Source organism: Silene latifolia, chromosome Y (assembly GCF_048544455.1).
Source record: "Silene latifolia isolate original U9 population chromosome Y, ASM4854445v1, whole genome shotgun sequence".
Classification (NCBI taxonomy): Eukaryota; Viridiplantae; Streptophyta; class Magnoliopsida; order Caryophyllales; family Caryophyllaceae; genus Silene; species Silene latifolia.
Window position 1 is genome coordinate 39,759,393 of NC_133538.1, and position 7,758 is coordinate 39,767,150.

The window sequence follows — 7,758 nt, forward strand, 5'->3', positions numbered from 1 at the left end:
TTTATGCCTCGAATGTGGCGTAGTCTATCCAATGTGATAAGAGTGACAAACAAACATAAATATATACAATATATACAACTCTACACTACAAAGAAATGAACATGTTTTTGGATTTTTTCAATTTTTTCAATTTTTATGAATTTTTCAAGAATTTTTCAATTTTTATCATTGTTCTCATTTTTGAATGCAAGGTTAAGTTAGAATTTCCCATCCCCACACTAGTATGGGATTGTCCTCAATAGCCAATACGATAGAAAATTATGCAATGCAATCTATATGAATATGCATGATTTCTAAACTAATATGCAAACTATATGACATACTCTCTCCCATCCAGACCAAAGGTTACATTGACTTTTTGGCACTATTCATGGTCATAGAGAATCTTTGATATTATTCTTAATCTATAAGAGAAAATATAGTCATGTGAGATCTTGTTTGGTTTAACGTCATGAATGCTATAAGAATATCAAATTTTTATAATTTTTAATAATATATAACTAAAAATATTCACGTTGAAAAACACGTCTCGACAAGTGTGATAAAGTCAATGTAACCTTTGGTGTGGATGTGAGGGAGTATAAAACAAGTGAATGCAATCTAATCTATCCTATATGATGCATGCTTTCGATTAGTCGGAGAACTAATTTGAAATAACTCGCATCTCTTGTGAGTGAACTTCCCCAAACCAAACAAGACACTATTTCTAGTGCAAAAAGAGGGGGAGTTCATGCACAAGGCAAGAATGCAATGCATGAATTCTAATTGTCATTTTGGATTTTACAAATGGGAACAAAATATGAGACACCTCAATGGAACCGAGGTGGGAGTCCTTTGAATGGTGCTAGGACTCAAAACAAATCCTCAAGATAAATATTAAAAACATGATATAAAGACAAAGCTAAAGGAGGTGTAGGAAACTCACAATGGAATAGGTTGAAGTCAAGTAATCAACCCCGCACTTGTGGTATCCTCCAATAAGCCTTGTCAACGTTCAATTGATGCTCATTGCGACATCATCATCACCTGCCTCATCACCATCATCATCATCATCATCATCGGAATTATCATCACCATCAACCTCCATTGGACCGGAGGATTTACCAACTTCTTCGTCATCGGAACTTGAACCTTGCTCTTCTTCTTGGCATGAACCAATACCTTCCCCATCTTCATCAACAACAACCTCCTTTCCATTAGCCACCTGACTATCCTTTTTGTCATCTTGAGAAGTACTAGGGAAGAATACTTCCTTATCCGCCCAATTAGGCAAAGGACATGAAGGATCAAGAAGTCCTTGCTTAGCTAGATGTAGAAGTGGCGGATATTAGGCTCGATAATCATTCACCCGGTCATCATAAGCTTCTCTATGCATTTGTTGCATTAATTGGGTCAAGTAATCATTGCCTACCACAACATTAGAGCCACTTGGTTTAAACTCTTGGTAGGCAAAAGGATAGGGTGGAGTCACAATGGTAGAGGAGGAGGGCTTTGAAATTAGATCCCTTTGTTGCTTGATTATCGCTTCGGCTTCTTTGGAGACGGGAATGAGGTAGTTTGGTCTATGGGCGAAGATACGGCAAATCTTGGGGGCAAGAAAATGGACTTGGCTTCCTTGATGAGCCATTCATATTTGTGGTCAAGATTGTCATTTTTGACCCAAGGAAACTTGTTGATCAAAGTACTCATATCAAGAAGGTAGCTTTCCTTAACCGGTTTTTAGGGGTTATCTTTGTTGAACTCCTGGTTAAAATGTTTAGCTAACCTTGTTACCAAGCCCCCGTTTACAATAAAGGCCGCTTCCTCTTTCCCATTATCAATCTCTAGCCACTGATCAATCAATAGTTGAAGAATGTTGTATTTTCAGGTGGACTTTCCTTTGATATTCATGAAGGACTCAATGTAGACAAAGTCGAGTTCGATGAAGTGGTTGGTGCCTTTAATAGCAATCAAATTATTAGCCACAAACTTGTGCCAAGTTCTTATGCTCGAATGGTGAACATACAAAGCATGACACTCCCGCAAGGACTCAAATTTTTGACCGGTTATAGCCTTCCAAAGGGGTTCAACATCATACTTCAAAGGCTTTTTCTCAAAATGATCATATCGCACAATACCAAACACTTTACCAAACTCACTCTTAGACATTCTTCTACTCTTGTTCTCAAGCCGGAACTCAACATAATTTCGAGTCTTCATCTTGTATACACTTAAGGAGCTTATGAACTCCATGGTCAATGAGGGGTAAGTCAATTCATCCTCCCATACCCCTAAATGTATCTTTGTTGATCGATCCACCACTTGAAGAGTAATGTTGGTGCATTTGAGCTCTCCCATTCCTAGCCTCTTACATACCGAGTATGTCATGACACTTACACTTGCTCCAAGATCACACAATGCTTTGTTGATTGTAGTGTCGTCAATTGATGCGTGTCCAAAATATGATGTTTTACACCCTATTTCACACACATTTCAGAGCTCAATTATGTAGTTTATGCTACTATTTTCCCTATTTCCGTCTACTTTCGTGTTTTTGTGTAATATTGCAGAAATGTGAAGAATCCAGCGGAAATCGAGCCGAATCCGTCCCTAAGTACTTAGCGTTGCATTTGACATGGAGTAAAGACTCGGGAAGCGACCTTGGTGCGCATTTCAAGGCCTGAAAGATATATTTGCGAGAGTTTCAGAAGCGGATTACCAGCTTCAGTGGTCAATAGACTAACCTACATGGTCTATAGACTGTCAGAATGCTGAACAGAAGTCTGCAGGAAAGAAAGTCAGTCGATCGACTGGTGCCTTTGGTCGATCGACCACCCCACGAGCTGACGGAAATTAGAAGACGCAAGAAAGCCCAAAGTAATTAGGTTTTAGGAATAAGTTACGTAAGACTATCTATATAACGTAACCCTATGTTTCAGAATAGGCATCAAGTCATTATGGATCTAGTTCCTACGATACGTATCTTTAGTTTACACACAATAAAAATACATTAGCTAATCGTAGTAGAGAATTCTCAAAAAAAGTTCGTACCTTATTTTCGGATTCATCGCTTGTTCCTTTGCTTCGGTAATTCTAATTTCAGTATTGTTTTATTCGTTTCGTTAGTATTAGTTCTTGCTAGCTAGAATCCCAAGCCCTAGTTACAGTTTTATGCGAATTTATTCATTCAATTATTTCAATTATGCAATCCGTTATGCTTATTATCAAATTAGTTCTTGCTATTTGCATAAATATGTCTAGCTAAACACCCCGTGCTAAGATGTAGGGGATCTATATCATAGATGGCATTAGAGTAGGTGACCCCGAATTAGGGCTTGGTCGATCGACTGGGGTAGCTGGTCGATCGACCGACTTCGTGTCTGATTAGCACCGTTTGATTCGTTAAGTGCAAAATTTAACAATGAGACCGAGAGGAGACTTGTTAGATGCTTAGTTTTGACCTACCCGTAGATCGAGAGATATGGGAGGGCATTAATTAATGAATTGAGACGACTAAATTGCTGAGATCGAGAGATAATGTAATTTAGGCTTTAGGAATCACTAATCAGGGCGAGAGCTAGCATTAGTGAGACCTAGGGACTGGTAGCATAGAGCTAAAAGAGCTACTAGTTAACTTGGACCGAGAGGACTTGTTTTACCTATCCTACGCGATTGTATTTCGGACTTACTTAGGATTGTGTGCCATTGCAGCTATAGTGAACTGACCGTCTTAGCATTTCTTTTATCATTGTTCACATCCTTTATTACTTTTATTTGCTTATTTAGTTTATTTTATTAGATTTAGATTTAATTCGCATCAAAACCCCCTCAAAATGTTACCTTTAGACTAAAATTAAAAGCAACTATTATCTCCCTACCTCCCTGCGGATCGACCCTTACTACTGCTTGCTAGTTGTAGTTCGGAATTTATAAATATTATTTTTGGTACTCACTTCGACAGGTATCACCAATGGTACATGGAATAGAAAAACTTCCCAGATCTTTGAGCTTTGGAGGGGAACCCCCTTGAAGAATAGCACTACTCACTTTGGTAAAGGAAATAGTCTCCAACTTTCGGATGGATTTCTTCTTGGTAAGAATATCTTTCATGTACTTTGCATAAGCCGGAACATAATTGATCAATTTCGTGAATGGGATTGAGACTTCTAAGTTCTTAACAATTTCCATGAACTTTCCAAGTTGCTCATCAAGCTTAGGCTTAGCTTGACGACTTGGGAATGGAAGTCTAATCACAATAGGCTCCTTATCAACATTCTTAGCCTTTTCTTCATTTTTCTTCTTTGAATGTTCGTTGGTAGTGGGTTCTTCTTCCTTAGAGTTCTCCACAACCACTTGCTTGCTACTATCATCCCTAATATCTTCATCAATTGGCCTCTTCGGCCCCTCATATCTTGTACTGCTCCTCAAATGGATGGCACTAACCGTCTCATGTCTTGTGGGCGGGTAACCTTGAGTTGGTAATTGACCCTTTTGTCTGTGGGAGCTAGAAGATGCTAATTATGTCATTTGAGTTTCTAACATTTTGGTGTGGGCAATTATGTTGTTGATGGTGATTTCTTTAGCTTGGCTATCTTTTTGCATTTGGGTGAAGAATTCTTGTTGGTTCTTTTGCATTTGGAGGACCGCTTTTTGAACATCAAAACTTTGGTCATTGGATTTGTTGTAGGAAGGTTGATTTTGATATCCTTGGCTTTGGTTGAAAAAGGGTCTTTGAGCTTGGTTTCTCATTGGAGGTTTAGTATATGTTGGTTGAGGATGGATTTTGAGCATTTTGGCTCTTGTATGAGAGATTTGGATGGAATTTGGTATTCTCATTATAGTAGTTGGATTAAGGGGTACCACTCTTGTATGCTTGGAAAGCATTTACTTGTTCATTTGTTCCCTACATTCGTTTTGATCATGTCCCAAGGTTCCACAACTTTAATATACTCCATTTGGGATTGAGAATGTTGCCACCATAGCATTAACATGTTGTTTGGGTGATTTTGAAGCTTCGTTAAGCTTAGCCATGGCTTCTCAAACTTTAAGTTGATGGTGTTGATATGAGCACTTAGTTGAGCACCCAATTGAGTGATGGAATCTGCCTCATGCTTTCCTCCTCTAGTGGCCTTTCGAGGCCTACTATATTGGGAATTATGAACCGCCATTTCTTCGATTTTGGCCCATGTTTGGTTGTCATCAACTTCGGTAAACCTCCCATTGGATCCTATATTAAGCACATTGCGTGAGTCTTCATATAAGCCGTTCTAAAATTGTTGCACAAGGAACCACTCACTAAGTCCGTGGTGTGGACAAGATCGACAAGTGTCCTTAAATCTCTCCCATGCTTCATATAATGATTCCTCATCCCTTTGCTTGAACCCGGTGATTTGGGCTCTCAACATATTTGTCTTCTCCGGAGGATAGAATTTCTTATAGAAGGTAAGTGCTAACTTCTTCCATGAATTAATACCAAGGGTAGCCTTATCTAGGCTCTTCAACCATTGATTTGCGGTACCGATCAAGGAAAAAGGAAACAATACCCATCGGATTTGGTCTTGAGTAACTCCGATTTGAGAAATTGCATCACAGTAATAAAAAAAGTCTCCATATGTGAATGAGGGTCTTCACTAGGCACCACTCCAAATTGACTTCTCTCAAGAAATTGTATGAATGCGGATTTGGCAATGAAATTACCGGTTAAATGTGGTGGTGTAGAAGTACCGTTTGGTAGGTTCTCTTCGTTTGGTACGGAATGTGATGAAAATTTAGGCGTTGTAGGTTGATTTTGTGGTTGGTTTGGAATTGGGTTATCCTCTCCTTCTTTTGCAAAAGGATTGACAAACTCAATGTTATTTGGTGGAATGTCCACAATCTCTCCAATACCTACGACTCTTGAAGTACCTCTAGCAACTCTTCTATTGTTGGTTAAGGTCCTTTCAATCTCGAAATCAATAGGTAATAAATTACCTTGTGATCTCCTAATCATGCAAAATATCAAACAACTAGAAAACAATTAGAACAACCTTGAGGTGATTTACTTCCCCAAGGTAAATAAAGACACAACTAAAAGCAATTAACGAAAATCAAATCAATTGAACACTGTCCCCGGCAACGGCGCCATTTTTGGTGTGATATTATCTCGTCGTCAAAGCTATCAACCAAAACAATATTTCTAATTCTACAAACTCCTCTTTTAGTGGAGTGGTAAGTAAAGATCGGATCCCAAGGGATGGGTATTCATTTAGGATTTCAATTGCAAGTAGTTTATGTCTTAGGGTGTCACAAATTATGGGTTAAGATGAGGTGTAATCTAAACTAATCAACAAGATGAATGTAAATTAATGAAAGCAAAGTAAAGCAATTAAAGAGGTTTGTAAACAATTGATTAAAGGGACTAGGGTGTCATGGGTTCATAAGGGAATCATGAAAATAGATCATACAAACATGTTCTGAAATAGATGCAAGCAACTTATTGTTATGATGTAATCGAGTTAGTGTATATCATACAATTCCTAGGAAGATTTAGGTCCCGGAGCCGAGTCGATCAAGACTTTACAACACCTACAAGTCGACTTAGTCTCTTCCTATTCAACTCTATGCATGGTCTAACAAGGCTCGAGTTGGTTTATATCTTACAAGCCTCATTGAAAAGATAAGAGATAGGTAAAAAATGCAAGGTTTCATAGTCTAGCATTTCATCAAACATAACATGTGCATAGGTTAAAATCACAAGCAATTAAGTGATTATGAAAGTATATTAGATTAAGCATAGATCAATTCCCATGATTATTTCCCCTAATTCCCCATTAACACTAGCTAAGGGACTACTCACTCATGATCAAGTTTAACATGCTAATAAGGTTGTCAATCATACTAACAAAGCAAAACATGATGAACAAATGATGTGATTAACGATAATTAAGCAAAGGTCAAAGGGATTTTACATACTTGGGATGATCCAAATAATAAAGCAAAGAATAATAGAAGTAAACTTGATGATTGATGGAAGGTTGTCAATCCTCCAATAAACCCCAAATAATTGAGAGATTAAGAAAATATTATGATGTGATTAATATTAAAATGTGTATTACAACTTTGATTAGGACTAAATTAAGAGGTTGATTATGATAAGATGATAATCTAGGTAGTACAATAGGGTATTTATACTAAAATTAAGTACAAGGATTAGGGTTACTAAGGGCTTAAATGACGATTAAGACCCTAAGAGAAGCTTGATAATTTGCAATTCCCGAGGGACATGCACGGATTGAGTAGCAACTCCCAAGGGAAACGCGCGGATTGGCCTGAAGCATACCTGGTCCAGTGAGGTGATCCGCTCGGTCTGGCTATTGGGACGCTCGGATCCTGGCTCTGGGACGCTCGGATCCCGGGATAGGGTTCTTCTCTTGTTCTTGGCTCCCGAACAATCTGTGGGGGACTGTCTTAGGGACGCACGGATCTTCCATCATTGACCATTTCACTTTATTTATTTGCTTAGGCTTCTAGTGTTGGTCTCCTCTTCGATGCTCGGTCATTAGATGCGATCCATTTAGCTCCATAAATGCAAGGCTAGCAATTCTCTCCTACCAAGGACACAAAACCTCAAAGAATATGCAAAATGGGGAATTAAAGATAAGAACTGACCCTTGTGGGAAATAATCTGTATACTTCCCTTATTATAAAAGGATTATAACGAATTTAATGATGACGATCACTAGTCATAAAATAAAATACATAAACAAAAGTGAAAGATTCAGAAATAACCTTCGGTCCTAG

General features: G+C 38.2%; 1 non-coding gene across 1 annotated transcript; it reads left to right on the forward strand.

Annotated features, from left to right (window-relative positions):
* The first annotated feature begins 5,277 nt into the window (after nucleotides 1–5,277).
* On the forward strand, nucleotides 5,278–5,384 carry LOC141636301 (small nucleolar RNA R71). Its single transcript, XR_012540922.1, has one exon. It is a non-coding gene; the product is annotated as a small nucleolar RNA R71 (small nucleolar RNA).
* The last annotated feature ends 2,374 nt before the right edge of the window (nucleotides 5,385–7,758 follow it).